The sequence below is a fragment of the Pongo pygmaeus genome, chromosome 10 (assembly GCF_028885625.2).
Source record: "Pongo pygmaeus isolate AG05252 chromosome 10, NHGRI_mPonPyg2-v2.0_pri, whole genome shotgun sequence".
Taxonomy (NCBI): Eukaryota; Metazoa; Chordata; class Mammalia; order Primates; family Hominidae; genus Pongo; species Pongo pygmaeus.
Genome location: NC_072383.2, coordinates 42,193,757 through 42,212,593, shown reverse-complemented (window position 1 = coordinate 42,212,593; position 18,837 = coordinate 42,193,757). Strand labels below are relative to the sequence as shown.

Sequence of the window (18,837 nt, the reverse complement as noted above, 5' to 3'; positions counted from 1 at the left end):
AAGGTGTTTGGGCATTCAGAGAAAGTTTTGGAGAGTTCTAAACTTACCCACTCCACATGAAAAGCATATGTCATAGATCTGTGGAGATGGAAAACCTCAGGTATAAACACACAGCTTCTGTTTAGCTGCAGGATGATTTGTTGGCTCTTGGGAAACCAACTTATTTTGTTTCCCTTAGCTTTAAATAGTTTTTCTTTTTCTTAAAAGTCCATATTCATTTTTTAAATTGACCTTTGGATCAAAATATTTCTTTAAATGTTATGATTCAGTCCTAAAGGGATCATTCCAGTTTTGCAGAAGAAAAGAAATATGGCTTCCCTTCCCCATTCATAATGCAGATTTATTTAAAATTCCTCATCTTAAAAGATTTTTCATAAAAATTGATTTTTACCCTTACATAACATAGAGGTAAACTTTCTTAGGAAACTAATGTATTTTCATTATAATATTTGAGATTTCTAACATGTAACAAGCCCCTTTGGTAGTTTATATGTATAACATGAAACTGCATGATACAAATTCATGTGATATTTTATTTTCAATTTATACTTATATGATTATTGCTTTTTAAAAAATTTTGAGCTGCTTTTGATGCTACTAAGTATATTCAATCATATAATAAATATTTAGTGAGCACCTACTGTGTCCTGAACACTTTTCTAGGCTTGGTGTAAAGTGGAGTAAATGATGAACAAGACTTAAGAATTTCCCCTGCTCAGGAGCTTTACATTCTGGGGGTAAGACAGAATTAGTGGGTGACTATAGAACTAGAGAAAACAATTTTAGGTAGTAAAAATTAATAGGAAGAAAATGAAACAGGATGATGTGCTAGAGATTGGCTGGGGATTTATTCAGAGCGGTCAATTTCTGGGACACGGAATGAGGGGAGAGTGGTGGTTAACCTGAGACTTGATGATAAGAAAGGAAACAGCTATGTAATAATCTTGGATAGAACACTTCAACCAGAAGAATAAAAAGTGGAAAGGCTGTAAGTGGGAATGAGCTTAGAATGCTCTAGGAACAAAATGAAGGAAAATGTAGTGGAGCAGACAAAAGAAGGAAATCCTGTTGGAGAATTAGGCAGGGGCCAGGTAATGTAGGAAAGTTTGCAAGGATTTCAGAGTTGCATCAAGGAGAGTGATATGCTCAGCCTTGTATTGAAAAGGATAGTTCTGGCTCCAGTGTGATAGATGAACTATTGTGTTGGGTGTGGTGGGGAGCAGTGGAAATTGGAGATGAGTTGGAAGGCTATTGCAGTGGTCCAGGTAAAGATGTTGATGGCCTGGATAAGGAAAGTTATAGGAGGTGAAGAGGAGTGAGGTATAGTCATAGTACATTTTGAAAGTAGAGCCAAAAATACTTGCAGTTAGTTTATTGTGGTGTAGAATTGATCGAGAGGAGCCAAGATTTGGAATCTGAGCAACACATGGATGGCATTGCCATTTATTGAGACAGGAAAGAAGTTAAGGAAAGGGGCCAGAGATTTAGATTACCTTACTAGTTTAATGCAACTTACTGAAAATTGGCCTAATCATAAAGACCAAGTCACTCAGTTTTTATCTGGAAGTGTTCTGGATAAAATCTGTGGCACAGATTGGCAGCTGTTTTCATCTTGAATGCACTATACAATGACAGATGTTTTACAACTTTATACTAATTGTCATTTAAATATATAATCTTCAAAACATAAGAAACTGGTGGAAAAATTTGTTGAACATATTGATATCATCAAATTCAAGATATCTTGAATTTTTTTATACATAAGGACTTCTAATATATCTTTTGTTATTTATTCCAAATAACAATATTATTCAGGATTTAAATAATTCTTATCAAATATGGCTTTCGTTTTGATTATGGCATGGTTGCTAACTTTGAGGATGTTTTGACTTCTTAGAAGGAACACCTTTTTAAACATTTTTAATGCAATTTTGCATGTTACATATTTGGTCCTTAAATTACACTTGTGATTATACATAAAAATAAGCAAGCCATTGTTTGCAAATAACATACAATTTTATTTACTAAATCTGTGGGGTTGTTTAATGATATGACTGCAATTGAGACTATTGATTTTTACTATAGTTTTCCTGATCATGGTTATCATAACACTGGTAACTATTGGAGTTCATTCACTCATTTGATAAATATTTATTGAGTACTTACTTTGTGCAAGGTTAGAGATAAGGATAAAGCAGTAAATTAGATATACATGACTAATATTCTGTCAGGCAAGAAAGATAATTAACAGGCCATTTCATTACATCAAAGAACATTTCATTGCAAATGTGGCAACTATTCTAAAAGAAAAATAGGTTAATAGCATGTGATCTGGGTGGTGGGGTTAGGGAAAATTTTGCTTGAACAAGAAGAGTTTTATTCTGAAATCTAAAGGGTAAGTAAAAGTCAGGGAATCATAGAAGGAAGAGTAGAAAATAAGAGAATCTCTTACATGGGTAAATCAGCATGTCTAAGGGCCTTCAGGTAGAAAGAAGAACTTTTTAAGAACCAAAGGAAGGCCAGTAGCAGAAAGCACAGGAGAGGTGCCCAGTGAGACTGATGATGAGAAGCAGGATCTTGAAGGTCACACTAAAGATTAAGAGTTTTCATGTTAAGAACAAGGGACAGCTAATTAAAGATTTTAAGCTGAGAAGTTTCATGACCACACTTGTGTTTTAAACATATTACTCCAGCTGTAGGATGAACAGGAGAAAGGCTGGATGCAGGGAAACCAATGGACGAATGCCAGTGAGGGCTTGTCTTAAAAATGTAAGTGGAGATGTGGATGCATCTAAGAGCATTTGTGAGGTAAAACCAGCCAGTCTTGATTAATTGGTGATAGTAGATGATGAGGAGAGAGGTTTAGAAGTTGATTCCCAGGTTTCTGGACTAATAAATAGGCAGATGTTGGTGCTGCTCACTTAGGGAACAGATTGAGTGAGAAAATCATGATGGGTTTGGAGTGCCTATGGCACATCTAAGGTGAGTAACTAGTTGAATATACTTCAATTTGGCATTAAAGGAAGTTTAAGTTAGACAGAAAATTTGGAATTCTTTGGCATCTAAATGTTAATTGAGGAGATAGAAGGGATTGTCTAGAGAGTTTTGGGCAACATTTGAGCATTTTATAGAAAAGATGATTTGGTGATGGCGATAGCAAAGTCATGGCTGAAACGTAGGAGGAAAGAGAAGAGAAGGTGGTGTCACAGAAGCCAAGAGAAGAGAGAATTTCAAGAAGAAAGTAGGATGTGTCTGAGATATCAAGAAAAATGAAGACTGAAAGATGTCCTTTGCGTTGAACCTCACAGATGACATTGAGGACAGCAATAGCGATTTTGGTGCAAAGTTGGTGATACAAGCCAGTTTGGAGTACACTGAATATTGTCTAAGGGAAAAAAATGAACCTGAAGAAAGGAGAGAGAGTTCTTCTGGGTGTTTGCCTACAAAGGGATGGAGAAAGAAAGTAGCTTAAGGGACCTGAAGCTAAAGAAGGGATTCTTCTGCCCGACCCACTTTTTCTCATTTAACTTCTGTACCCTTTCTCCTTGCCCCAGTATCTCAGCCAGGCAGATGATAACTTCTTGTTCTTCAGTGAGTTTTGCAACACCTCAGATATTTATAAACATAGTATAATATTAGGATTTTATAACAGCATGGCTTGTCTAGCTTTTCCTATAAGGGATCTGGAATGTCTGGAAGTATATTGGCCTACGTTAGTGTTTTGTTAACTGCATGCTTATCACATTTGTCTTTAAAAAATTATATATTCATCGCCATCCATCCATCCATCTCATCTCCTATAGATTTCTTACTACATTTTTAAATATTTTACCTCTCATCTGGTATTTTGTCACTACATATAAGATATAAAAGTTGTCAAAAATTATGTTGGACATCCTGTTTTTCAGACTGGTTTTTGCTACATGTCTTCACTTGACACTGAAAATTATGGGATCTTTTGATGTTTTGACTATATCTTCTTTCCTCACATTCCACTATTCAGTATTATGTTAGGGTTATCTTGGCATTCTATTTTAGATGGTGGCTTCCAGAGTCATTTTGTAAGTTTCTTTCTTCAGCAAATAATAGTTGCTGGGGATGACAGCTGTGTCAGTCCAATAGCGCATTACAATGAAGAAGGTTTTTGTGATTTCCAAACTTGTTAAAACCAGTGGCATTTTTCCTATCTAAGCCTTTGATATTATACCAAGAACAGGAAGAGTCCTGCATAAGTGAGTCATTTATATGATTGCATGTCACACATAATTATAAAAATTGGTAATTGATGCCTTATTAATGAATTTTAAAGTAAGTTTGTAAGACATTTCTTCAAATTAACAAGAATATGGGAAGTAGTTTAGTATAGTCTGACCCCACCTCCAAGTACCTAATTGATACTTGATAGCCTATTTATTGATAGCCTAGTTTCTCTTGGGTTCATTCAATCTCTTTCATTCTGATTCCTGCCTCCAGGTGTCATTTTCACTTCATGTCACCTTCTGTTTAGACATTCTGCCTCCTTTGTCTCTTCCTACTCCTGACCAACCAGGACCCACTCTCCAAATTAACATTCATAAAACATCATTTATTCTACTTGAGTGTTCACAGTGCCTTCTTCTTGCTCACCACATCAAGTCTGAACTTCTTTGCCCAGCTTCCAGGGCTATATGTCACCTGGTCACATGTAGCTATTTATCCGTTAGCCCTGGGCAGGTCACCTATCATAATCATTTCTTTTGCTGATAATGATTCATCTGAGTTATGAATTGAATTATGTTACCCTCACACCCCACCCCACATTTACATTCTCATTTTAACCATGAGCATCTGAGAATGTTACCTTATTTGGAAATAGGGATTTTGCAGATTTAATGTGTTAAGATGAGATAAAATCATGCTGAAGAGGGGTCAGACCCTATTCCAGTATGATCGCTTTCATTATAAAAATGAGAAATTTGGATACAGACACATAGGGAAATTACACTATGTGAACATGAAGTTATCATGTGAACATGAAGACAGAGATCAGGATGATGTGACTATAAGCCAAGGAAAACCAAACATCACTAACAAGCACCAGCAGCTAGGTGAGGAGCATGGAACAAGTTGTACTTCACAGCCCTCAGAAAGAACCAATCCTGTCAACACCTTGATTTTGGACTTCTAGCCTCCAAAACTGTGAGACAATAAGTTTCTGTTGTGCGAGACACCGAGTTTGTGGTACTTTATTATGGCAGTCCTAGAAAACTAATACAATCTGACAGACATGCCTTTAGCTTTTTGGCATACCAGTCCATGATTTAATCATTCTTACAGACTCTGCTTAATTTTCATCTTCTCTGTGAAGAATTCCTGATGAATTTATTGTGTGCATATAATTACTTTCTCATGTTCTCTTTTTATCTTATCTGACTGAACAATTAGCACTTTATATTGGCTTATAACCAGTTGTTCAGCTGGCATATACAACACATCCTCAAATAACGTCATTTCATTTAATGTTGTTTCATTATAATGTTGATGAGAAAAAATATATATATTCCTGACTGGGGTCACAGTCTGTGTGGAGTTTGCACATTTTCCCCATGTCTGTGTGGATTTTGCCTGGATACTCCAGTTTCCTCCACACCCCAAAGCTGTGTATGGTAGACTCATTGGCGTGTCTAAATGGCCCCAGTGTGAGTGACTGTAGGTGTGTGTGAGTGGTGTTATGATGGAATGACATCCTGGTCAGGGCTGGTTCCTGCCTTGTCCCCTGGGCTGCCTGGTCAGGCTCCAGCCATCGCCAACCCTGAACTGGAAAAAGTGGGTAAATAATTATCTTACTTGTTTTTATTAGTGGTTCTTAAATGTATGTATAGCTCACGTTTATTTCCATGTTTAATATTAGAAGTGTTTTGGTCTTTAGTTAAAAGTTTGATGATGTTTCTGTGACCAGAAATATGCTGAAAGAACTTAACCCTTATTTACAACCATTAGCCTATGTTAAAGTTGGTTACATTCGTTATATGCCATTTCACTTAAAGTTGCCATTTCCAAGAGCCTACCTATGTTAAATGAGGAGGCCTTACTGTACTTTATTATATACTGTTATTTATTAATTCAGACGTGTTATTTAAGCATTCAGAATTCAATACATGTATCTGTGTATGCTTCTCTCAACTATAAGTGCTTAGTGATCACAGCCTGTTTATTTTCCTTGATTTCTCACAAACTTCTAAAATAGAGGCAATGTAGAGCTTAAGAAAGATTTGTTTACTGATAGTTTGAAATGCTTAGATATGCTGAACTGATGGGCACCATTAGGCTGACTCATCACTAAAGAATGACTCAGGGCAAGCACTGAGTTTATTGAGTTGCGTTTGTATTATATATAAGAAAATCTAATCATAGTACTGACTTTTGTAGCTAAAAAGGGATTCAGTTTTAAATTGATTTCTATTGGGCTTTAAAAATTATTCTGAATAGTGCAAGAAAAGGAATTTGTTCATTCATAACATTCATTATTTATTAAATTGTATGTGCACTGATAAATAACATACACATTAAAAGGACCTCAACTATTAGAAGTTTCCCCATCTTCACAATTGCTTTTACAGAACACTCATTTTTTCCCCTAAGATTTGAATTCTACCTAAAATTTGCAAAGCAACTCACTTCAACATGAAATGTCTGGTATGTATAAGGTGCGTAATAAATACCAGTTGACCCTGAAGATGGGAATCTTAGTAAACATTTGTTTACTAAGCACATGTGATATGCCAAGTTGGAATCCTCAAACATTAACTCATAAGTTTTTAAATTTAGACATCTTAGACATCTAGTTCAAGTATCTATTTTTTAAACTTCGTCGTTTATGTCAATAAAAACACTGATTTCTCCCACCTCATTCCTGTCTTTTTAATGCTATCTTTTGGCCAATGATGCCTCTTCTACCCTCTTTCTTGTTCTGCATTTCAGGGAGTTCTAGCCTATGTACAAAATAATGTGAGCAAAACTATGGTTCTTTGGAGGCATTTAAAATGCTTTTCACTTATCATGGGTTTTTGTTTGTTTTTGAGGCAGGGTCTCACTCTGTTGCCTAGGCTGGAGTGCAGTGGTGCAATCATGGCTCACTGCAGCCTCAGCCTCTTGCGCTCAAGCAATCCCCCGACCTCAGCCTCCCAAGTAGCTGGGACTACAGGCATGCACCACCATGCCTGGCTAATTTATTTTCATTTTTTTATTTTTAAATTTTTTTGGAGAGACGTGGTTTCACTGTGTTGCCTAGGCTGGTCATATATATGATCTTATTTCCTCCAACAGTCCTATGATGATGAAAGTTTTATTGTAATCTATTTTGTAGTTTAGAAAACTAAAGAGCTTGCATATCGAATGACTCCTTCAAAATCATTTACCCAGGCAGCAGACAGTAAATTCAGGGTTCAAATTCATGTCATCTGTCTTCAAATTCTGTGGACTTTTCTCTTTACCACTTTTAATTAATTTTTTAGAGACAGGGTCTCACTGTGCCATCATGCCGGGCTAATGATTTTATTTTTGGTAGAGATGGGGTCTTGCTTTGTTGTCTAGGATGGTCTCAAACTCCTGGGCTCAAGTGACCATCCCACTCAGCCTTCTAAAGTCCTGGGATCACAGGCATGAGCCACTATGCCCAGACTAACTTATTTATTAAATGTTGAATCTAGTTAATTTTATAAGAAAGAGTAGCATAAGATTTTTCTTTACAAAGGCATTTTTAATCATAGCTAATTACTTTAAAAATTGAATTCTTCTTCTTCTTCTTTTTTTTTTTTTTGAGACGGAGTCTCGCTCTGATTCTGTATTTCATCCAGAAAGCAGCTCATTGCCATTAGAGAAATCATGTAACCAACCTCCTTTGCTCCAGCATTTTCTCCTTCTTTCTCTCCCTCTCTCCTTTCCTCCCTCCCTCCCCTCTTTCCTTCCTTCTTTTCTTCTTTCCTCCCTCCCTCCTCTTCCCTCCCTCCCCCCTCTCTTCCTCCACCTCCCACCCCTTCCTTCCTTCCTTCCTTCCTTCCTTCCTTTCTTCCTTCCTTCATTTTTTCCGTTTACCCCTTCGGCCTCCTTTCTTCTCTTTTTTTTCAGCTGCTTACCATCTCACAACTAACTTGTTGAGTGATGAATTCCTGCCATAACCATATTTGCATATGATTAACTATGATATATAGAGGAAATCTGAAAGGATTCCTTTAAGAGTAAGATGAGTGCTAGTCTCACAAAGTTGCTCCAAGAGATATGAAGGGAAAGCTACAGAATGAATTCAATTCTCTGATTGCAAACCCAGCACACAAGTCCCTGCTGGATCTAATGGGAGGCTTGCTAACAGCTAGGAGAAATAACCTAGAGAGCTGAGCTCTATGGGATTAATTAGGGAACTCTAGCAGACACTGTCACTTTCAAAACTGTCATTAATGATGCCCTCTCTGTGGTATATACTATGGTAGAATTTCTTAAATAAAAAAAAAAGTCTAAGGATACTGTATTAGTCAGGGTTCTCCAGAAAAACAGGACCAATAGGATGTGCGTGTGTGTGTGCGTGTGTGTGTGTGTGTGTGTCTGTATGTGTGTTGTATATTATATACATATGTGAGATTTATTATTATGAGGAATTGGCTCACATGATTATGGAGGTTGTCAAGTCCCAAAATCTGGAGTGGGCAAGCTGGAGACTCAGGAGAGCCAGTGGCATAGTTTCAGTCTGAGTCTAAAGGCCCAAGATTTGGAGACTCAATGGTATAAGTTCCAGTCCGAGGTTAGGAGAAGACCAACGTTCTAATTCAAGGACTCAGGCAGATGAAATTTCCCTCTTACTCAGTCTTTTTGTTCTACTCAAGTCTTCAATTGATTGTATGAGGCCTGTCCACTTTAGGGAGGGATAATCTGCTTTACTCAGTCTACAGATTCAAATGTTAATTTCATCCAGGAACACCCTCACAAAAACACCCAGAATAATGCTTTACCAAATGTCTGGTTACCACCTGGCCTAGTCAAGTTGTCACATAAAGTTAACCATCACAGGTAAAATTTAAAAGAGAGAAAGAGAGATAGAGAAGAGCAAAAGTATTTCTGATGTTTCCAAATGTTATGACTTGACCTTTTAATGGCATCATCTATCCATTCAATCAAGTGGAAAAGTTGCTACACAAAACGGCTTTCAGGATTAATATGATATATGGAAACATTAAAGTATTTTTAGGCTTTGAGGAACATCTGTGTAACATATTTACAATGCTGAGGAAATAATGGATTTATTTTTTCATGAGAATCATTCCTTCTTCAATTAAAGAATTTTGTTATGGAAGTTCTGAAAATCCCTACTAAGTGACATAGCTAAATTTGAACTTGCATTAGCTATTCATCTGGTCTCATTCATCATTTACTTTCTACTGTGCTTCAACTTTCTCAGACTCAAAACAATTTCCATTCATTTCTAGACTTGAACACCATTAAGACATTCAAATAAGAGAAAAGGACATTTTAAAATTTGAAGCAAAGGTCTCCTTTGATAGGAGAGGATTTTGAAATGTATAAATCAAACCTGATAAAGATGAAACCTTTCTAAATTTCTTCTTAGGCGTGGTTTCTCATACAAAGCTAATTGAAGACACAATCAATGCTATCCATATACAGGCATACCTTGGAGATATTGCTGGTTTGTTTCCAGACCACTGCAATAAAGCTAATACTGCAATAAAGCAAGTCATATAGACTGTTTTGTCTCCCAGTGCATATAAAAGTTATATTTACACTCTACTGTAGTCTAAGTGTGCAATGTCATTATGTCTTTAAAAATGTATGTATCTTAATTTAAACATATTTTACTGCAAAAAATGCTAACAATTATCTGAGCTTTCGGAGAGTCATAATAATATTTTTGCTGATGGAGGATCTTGCCTCGATGTTGATGGCTGCTGACTGATCAAGGAGATAGTTGCTGAAGGTTAGGATGGCTGTGGAAATTTCTTAAAATAAGATAACGATGAAATTTTTCAACTGACTCTTCCTTTCATGAGAGATTTCTCTGTAGCATGCAATGCTATTTGATAGCATCTTATCTACAGTAGAACTTTTTTCAAAATTGTAATCAGTTCTCTTAAACCCTGCTACTGCTTTATCAACTAAATTTTTGTGATATTCTAAATTCTTGGTTGTCATTTCAACAATGCTCACAGCATCTTTACCAGGAGTAGATTTCATCTCAAGAAACTACTTTCTTTGCTTATTCATAAGAAACAATTTCTCATCTGCTCAAATTTTAACATGAGATTGCAGCAATTCAGTCACATCTTCAGGCTTCATTTCTAATTCTAGTACTCTTACTATTTCCACTACATCTGCAGCTACTCCCTCTACTGAAGTCTTGAACCACTCAAAGTCATCTATGAGGGCTTGAATCAACTTATTCCACACTCCTGTTAGTGTAGTTATCTTGACCTCTTCCAATGAATCACAAATTTTCTTAGTGTCATCTAGAATGGTGAATCTTCCCCAGAAGGTTTTCAACTTACTTTGCCCAGATTCATGAGAGGAATCACTATCTATGGCAGCTATAATCTTAAGAAATATATTTCTTAAGTAATAAGACTAGAAAGTCTAAATGACTCCTTGATTCATGAGCTGTAGAATGGATGTAGTGTTAGCAGCCATTAAAACATTAATCTCCTAGTCCATTGCCATCAGACCTCTTGGGTGACTAGGTACATTGTCAACAGGCCACAATAATTTGAAAGGAATACTTTTTTTTTCTGAAGAGTGGACTTTAAATCTTTAGTAAAATGTGATATAAACAGATGTGCGGCTGTCATCTAGGCTTCATTGTTCCATTTATAGAGCACAGGCAGAATAGTTTTAGCATAATTCTTAAGGGCCCCAGGGTTTTTGAAATGGTCAATGAGCAATGGCTTCAACTTAACGTCACCACAACTGCGTTAGCCCCTAACAAGAGAGTCAACCTCTCCCTGGAAACTATGAAGCCAGCATTGACTTCTCTCTCTCCAGCTGTAAAAGTTCTATATGGCATTTTCTTCTAATAGAAGGTCATTTTGTCTTGATTGAAAACTTGTTGTTTAGTATAGCTAACTTGGCCAATGGTCTTAGCTAGATCTTCTGAATAAGTTGCTGCAGTTTGTACATCAGCGCTTGCGGGTTCACCTTCCACGTTTCTGCTATAGAGATGGCTTCTTTCCTTAAACATAATGAGCCAACTTCTTCTAGCTGTAAACTTTTCTTCTGCAGCTTCCTCACCTCTCTCAGCCTTCTAGAATTAAAGAGAGTTCAGGCCTTGCTCTTGATTAGGCTTTGGCTTAAGGGAAGGTTGTGGTTGATTTTATCTTCCATCCATACCACTCATACTTTCTCCATGTCATCAATAAGACCATTTCACTTTCTATAATTCATGTGTTCTGTGGAGTAACACTTTTATATTCCTTCCTTTGCATTTACAACTTGGCTAACTGGCTCCAGAGGCCTAACTTTCGGCCTGTATTGACTTTCAACATGCCTTCCTCACTAAGCTTCAACATTTCTCCCTTTTGATTTACAACACGAGACGTGCAACTCTTCTCACTTGAACACTTATTAATTGGCCTAATTTCAATATCATTGTATCCCAGGTAATAGAGTGGACTGAGGAAAGGGGGAGAGATGGGAATGGCCAGTCAGTAGAGCCATCAGAACACACACAGTTATCGATTAAGTTTGCCATCTTATATGGGCGCTGTTCTTAGTGCCCTAGGAGAATTCGAATAGTAAAATCAAGATCATTATTCACAGATAACCCCAACAGCTGTAATAATAATGAAAATTTTTGAAATATTGTGGGAATTTCCAAAACGTGACATGGAGACATGAAACAAGCACCTGCTGTTGGTCATTGTAGGGTTGTCACAAACCTTCAGTTCATAAAAAGTACATTATCTGTAAAAGGCAGTTGAAGTGAACTGCAATAAAACAAGGTATGCCTGTATTCTTCTTTTGAAACAGCTCCCCATAGTTGTATGCCTTTCATCGTCAGCTGATTTTTCCCCCCTCAACTTAGTGACTTACCTATAAAATACTCGTAATTAAGTCTATTAGAGATCATGATTGCTTTGGATGCTATAAAGGGAAGAAATAATAAATTAAGTCATCAATTAGTGATATAGCTGTATGTTAAATAGCACTAGGAACAAGCACTTTTTTCTGAGGTGGATCTATAGGTTCCTCTTGGGAATTTGATTTTGATTGGCTTCTATCATCAGAAATAATATAGAGACTCTTTATTCAGCATTCATTTATTCACAGTATTTGTTAAGCACATACTATGTGCCAGGCATATAATGGGTGTTGGTCATATAGTCATGAGCAAAACCCTCCTACTAAACCCCTGCCTTCATGGAGTTGACTTACTAGCAGAGGTGACATTCTAAAATCTCTGCCCATTTTCCAGATGCAGGTGGAAATGAGAATTGTGATTGATGGTTTTGTGCTTTGTTAAAAATAAGTAATCCTGTTTTTATACTCTTTTGGCAGTTTCTTTTTCAAGACCTCAGTGTTTGAGGTCCAACATATGATCCAAGGACCAGCAACATGGGCCACCATCTAGGAGCTTGTTAAAAATGCAGAATCTTATACTTATCTCAGTTCTTCTGAATCAGAACCTGCATGTTAACAAGATCTCCAGGTGATTTCTATGCATACAAAATTTGAAGAGAGCAGGTTTTGGGTGTAGAGTTTATTAATTTATCATCTTAATAATTTGATGGCTATCCAATTTTTTTCAGCTATATGCTCAACTGGAGAGGAATTTTAGTGTTTATATTCTCAGCTTATTTTCATCAGTATAAAATTTGGTTTTCTAACATTGTATCTTAGAATGTGGTTCAGGCTGCATCAAAACCACCTGAGGATCTTATGAAAAATGCACATTCCTGGACACAACCTTAATATTGCTTGAGTAGGTCATGGTTGGGTCTCAAATTTTTACAAGCTTCCCAGGCAATTCGTATGCACATTAAAGTGGGAGGAGGACTATTTTTAGGCTAGTTTTACATTGATGTCTTTCAAAGGATGGATTTTTAAAAATTATTTTTGAGTCTTTAGTTTATATGCTTCTGCCTAGAAAGATGAATTACTCAATCTCTGATCATATATTCCTGTGTATCAGAGTGTTTTTTGTTTTAACCAGGGTTTCTCAACCTCACACTGTTGACATTTTGTACTAGGTAATTCTTTGTTGTGTGGGGCTGTACTGTGCATTGTAGGATGTTTAGCAGCATCCCTGATCTCTACCCACTAGATGCCAGTAGTACACCTGTGCCAGCCCACATTCCTAGCTGTGACAACCAAAAATGTTTGTAGACATTGCCAAATTTACTCTGAAGAGCAAAATTGCTCTCAGTTGAGAATAATTGGTTTAAACTAAATAAAGAAAAGGAGCATAGTTGTATGTGAGTATAACTGCCACCCCAAGTATCTATTGTTACTATTCAATTCTCTTGAGGGCTTATGCCAAGGGTGAAGAGAAATTTATGTACGGGGACATAAGGGCTGCCTGGCCCTGTGGGTTGGTTTCAACATTCTATGGTGAGAGAGATATAATATGACAATGGGGAAGAGGGAAAACTCTTACATTTAGTACAGAAACAAGGCTACTGAAGAACCTATGGGCTAAAGAACAAAACAAAATTAGGTATAAAAACTTTTATTTTTTCATTTTTGAGTCTTTCTGAATATGCTTCTGAAGACTGAAGATGCTTTGTAGTAGCTAAAGCATTTTATATAATAGCTTTGTGGATGAGATCTCCTTTCAAAGGGACAATAGGGACATAAGAATATGTACTAGCTCTGGCAGAGACTCAGAGTACATGGAAAAGGCCCAGAGGATGGCCAGGGGCAGGGTAGAGGGGAGTGGTAGTATGTAAGTGTTGATTTATTCCTGAACTCATAGGAACACAGAGTGCACTCAGAAGTAATTGGGGAGACTTTGAAGGGCAACCTCAGATTTATTAGCAGCCAGGAAAATTTGTATCCATAGCCTGTAATATTATTGAATTTCTGGCATGACTTTGGGTTTTGTTTGGCCCACTATTCTTAACAGATTGCTTACCTTTGCATTTCTTCCTAGTGTGATGGAAATACTTACTAGCCACCAATGTTAAACAAGTATTTATAATTGTTACTCTTTTACTAGTCAGTTGTGTGGATACTGAAAAGTAAATCAGAGCAAATAACTTATTTTGGACACATTCCTTGTACATAGTCATTCTAGTATGTGAATACACACTTTGCAGATTTATGTGTGCAGCCAACTATAATTATTTTTAAAAAATGCCGAATTTGGAGATTTAATACGCAGATGAATATAAAGGATATGTATGTATCAAATCAAAATCTGTCTATCTGTGACAAACAAGCGCATTGCTGATGTATGGAAAGAACATTGCCCAAGAAGACTTGAATTCTTACCTCTGCTATTTACTAACTGTGGGAACTTGTGAAAATTGTTTAACATCTCAGAGCCTCAGCCTCCTCATCTATTAAAATGGGGGAAATTTTTCTTATGAGATTGTTAGAGAAGCAAAGGTTAAGTAAGATTAAAAATGTGAAAATGTCTTCCAGAAAAATAAGTCAGTAAAAGTTTGTCATTAAGCTTGTATATTTCACATGTATTTATTACTGTCAGTGTATCAGTTAATTCATGCAATATTATTTTATTTTTGGAACTAAAATATTATTAATTTACTGGAAACTAGAGACAACAGGACTCTTGGAGTCTGTATAATGATATTGTCTTACATTTGAAGCCAATTATAATGAAACCTGTAGCTACTTCAGAAACTAAGTTACCATGGGTTATTTCCAGAACCAAACTGCTTTATGCCAAATTCCTTTCTGGTCTGAATAATATTCTAACCAGTGCTTCAATATAGAGTATGTATAATTTGTTCTCATTTTGAAAATTATATGACAAGTCTTTAAATTTAACTATGGGGATTCATGTTATTTTTCTGTAAGTAAATAGCAGGTTAAAATACTTGATAATTACATAGCATGAAGTTGTTTATTAATATTAGAGAGAAATTGTCTGCTTAGAATTAAGCAATTCATTTTAAGCAAATTAGTTGCAGGTATCTTATGTGATGCAGCCATTTATTATCATTTTTCATTACAGAAATGCAAATTATTAAAAATAGTAAATTGCCTCCCTGGAAAGGAATCCATTTGAAGTGACATGTAAGACACCACATGATTAACAGCTTTAAAAAATGTAATTGATATAAAAAGTCTTTTTGCAACTTCATTAAGTTTAAGGTCATGTATGCATAGAGATTAAATTATAAATACCAACTTTCTTTTCTTCCAAGAAATACAAGTCACATTTTCTGGTTATATTTGTTGAAAGTCCTGAAGTCAATTAACAACTGCTTGCTTGGAGTGAAACACAACTGTTAGCACTCCTTTTACATTCTCTTCCTCTATCCATTAGCTTTCAAAAAGAAGAACCAACTCCAATGTAAAATAAGATTATCACGAACACCAAAATAAGATTATCACGAACACCAAAGACATCTGAAAAAAGGCTTGGAGATAGGAAGTGGAAGCTTGGGCCTGGTTAATGACAGGAAAACCTTTTAGCTAGAAATATATAAGAATTGCACAAAGAAAATAAATTTAACTTTGATTAAATAGTGCTGACATCATATTTGAGATCTGTTGTGAAAACATGATGCTGTGGGAAAAACAATGAAATGACACTGTCAAAGCAACATACATTGTAGTAAATGTTAGCTTCATTATTAATATAATGAACAGAAATAAGAATAAGTTTTTAGGGGACAACAACGATAACTGCGAATTGGGGGAAGCAGGTAGGTACAAGTTAAATGAATGTGAGAGAGAACAGGGAGATATTTGAGTTATGTGATGGAGAAAGACCTGGCTTCTTTGAGTCAATTATTATTCCACAGAAAACAGAGCCCCATGTGTTTGACACAAGAGACAGTTAGGAAATTGGTGCTGGCTTTAATGAGTGTGAAGCATTGGTGAAGAGGCAGGCATTATGGTTCTGAATTGTGTGTCTTGTTCATTGGCATGATATAAAAATAGATCCCTGGGATTTTAATAATACATTTGATTTTCATTTTTACTTTAAATTCAAAAAACAACTTTAATTACATTTTTAAATGTCCTCCAAGTAATTTTTCTTTAATATGAAGAATGTATTCCCAAATAGATTTTTAAAAAATTGTTCATATCTTCAAGTGGAAATGTGGTAGTGGAGAAATGGGACTTAAATTGTAGAACATATATGTTTGTGTATACGAGTTGTTGTAAGGTCCTACTTCCTAATCAACATTAAACATTGATTAAGATTGTCAAAACTAACAATGCAATCCAGTCAGTGATTTATGTACAAGCAAGCGATTGGAAATTGGAGTGGCTCCATATCTTTTATGAAAACACTGATGTAATGTTTAGGTTAATCTAGCGACTCCGGATGGGAAACAATTTGGAAAATTTTATGACTGCAATCCATGCTTTCTGACAAAATAAATATATATTTACTAAATTAGTTTCTAATTTTTAAAAATAATAATCCACCTTCTTGGAAAGAATGCTGCTATTCAACTTGATGAATTTTCAAATCCAGCATGACAAGACAATCATTTAAATGAGCCTGTCTGTTCTTTAATTTCAGGAAAGTTGGATTCAGCCAAGATACCTACTAACTACCCATGAATAAGCACAGACAAAAAGTGCAGAAGTAGAGACAGATAGAATCCCTGTGGCCAGAGAGGTTAGGGAAGATACCATGTAGGAATTGAGACTTCATCTGGGCTTTGAGATGTGAATCCAATTTAGACTGGCAGAGAAGAGTAAGCAAAGGGAAAGGGCAAGACATGTTCTGGAACTTTTCTACAACAGGAGGCTTATATCCAGGAGTGTTAGTAGATTAAACTGCAAAGATAGGGACCAGATTGTGGAAGGACAGTGGCTAATAATTAGTGATTCTATGCTAGATTTACCAGACACTAACTTATAACAGACATTTGGGAAATGTCTCAACTTCACAAAGATTCCGTGGCTGTAAAAAGGGGTTACTGCCTGTTCTCCCCAGGTCACAGGATGATTGTGAGAATTAACATACAATGCATATGAACACGCACTATACAAAGCAAAGTGTTATAAAAATGTCAGGTGGTGGATTCATACAGCTGTATGTTCATGCTTTGAGTCCTATACTCTGCTTGGTAATTTTACTGTGCATCCCAGCAGAGTTTTCGCTCATTTCCTACAATGATCATTGTAAACCTTCACCATTCTCTGAAGCCTTTGACTCTACCAGTTCTCTTATTCCTGACAGATGACTTCTTTACCAATGAAACAGAAACAGACAGTAACTTCTTCATCCTCCTGCTCCAGTTTCATAAGCCAGCATGCCTTACTTCCACATGTGAATACTAAATGAATACTAAATCTCATCTCTTCCTGTCTTCAGAGGAAATTTGCTTCATCTATTATATCTTCAAACTCAGTTTTCAATTTCGTTCCTCTGTTTGCTCCTTCCCATCAGCATTTAATTATGCTTAATCTCTCCCTTAACTCTATATCCCTTCTAGTTTTTGTATTATTGCCGTTTCCCTTTTATAGCTGAATCTCTTAATGTAATGATTTTTTCTCACTGTCTTCACTTCTTCATCTCAGACTTTCTCAACCCACTTCAATCTAGACTTCTCATCACATATCCCGTGCGTACTACTGTCACCAAGGTCACTGATAACTTCTCTATTGTTAAATCAGACAACTTTCCATCTCTATTTTGCTTGGCTTCTAGGCAGCAATTAATTCTATCGATCTCTCCCTTCTTCCAACACTTATTTACCTTGTCTTCATGATACTACACTGTATTGATCAGGGTTTTGAATTGCAAACAACAGAATCTACTCTGACGTTTTAAGCAGAGAAAGAATATGTTGAAGGACGTTAGGTAGCTCACAATGCATGTGGGAGGACTGGAAGACAGGTTAAGATGATATTCAGCCAAGAAAATACCTATTACATCTTGGTACAAATCCCACTACCTCTACCTTTTGGTATCAACACTACAACTCACATAAATGTTGTGAACGTTCACTGATGACATCCAAGACTGGACTCCAGAAGTGAATGCCATGGCGACCATGCTAAATGCTGATATGCCTTCTCTATTATGTTTGCTAAATTTTGCAACCTGCAAGGTTATAAAGTTATCTTCTGGATTGAATTTTTGCATGAGTGCTCCCATTTGGTAGTATTAGGTCACTAGTTTCTAAGGACACTGAAAATTTGAGTTTCCTTTCTTAAAGAAACAAAGATTTTTCCAAATATAGGTGTGTTCAAAAGGTGATGACTGCCTACCGTTTTGACATTTGCCTTTCTCCCCCACTCATCTAGTTTTGCTGCTACCTCTTTGAGCAATTTTTCTCCATTTGCTTTCTTTACTTGCCACTTAAATGTCCAAGTCCCCCAGGTCTCCATTTTAATTGTTTTCTCCTCATTCTACATCCTCTACCTGTGTGATGCTGTCTAACACCATGGCTTTGATTACATTCTTTGTGCCTATGACTCTCAAATCTTGATCTCTAGCCCAGTGCTGTTTCCTGAGTAAGCTCTAGACCCACATATCTCACTGCCTCTGGGACATTTTTATCTGGATGTGTCATAAGCTTCTCAAATTCAACCTGTTTAAAACTATGCTTCTCTGTAGCTCAACTGCAGTCCTCCAGTTCCCTACACTATGGACTCACCCAGTTGTTTAGTTAAAAAAGAAGGATATTATCTTTGAGAGTGTCCCTC

The 18,837-nt window shown here is 36.3% G+C and overlaps 1 protein-coding gene across 3 annotated transcripts in view; it reads left to right on the top strand.

Annotated features, from left to right (window-relative positions):
* NELL2 (neural EGFL like 2) overlaps nucleotides 1-18,837 on the top strand; it is a 360,977-nt gene that overhangs the window by 173,237 nt on the left and 168,903 nt on the right. The window lies entirely within an intron of this gene.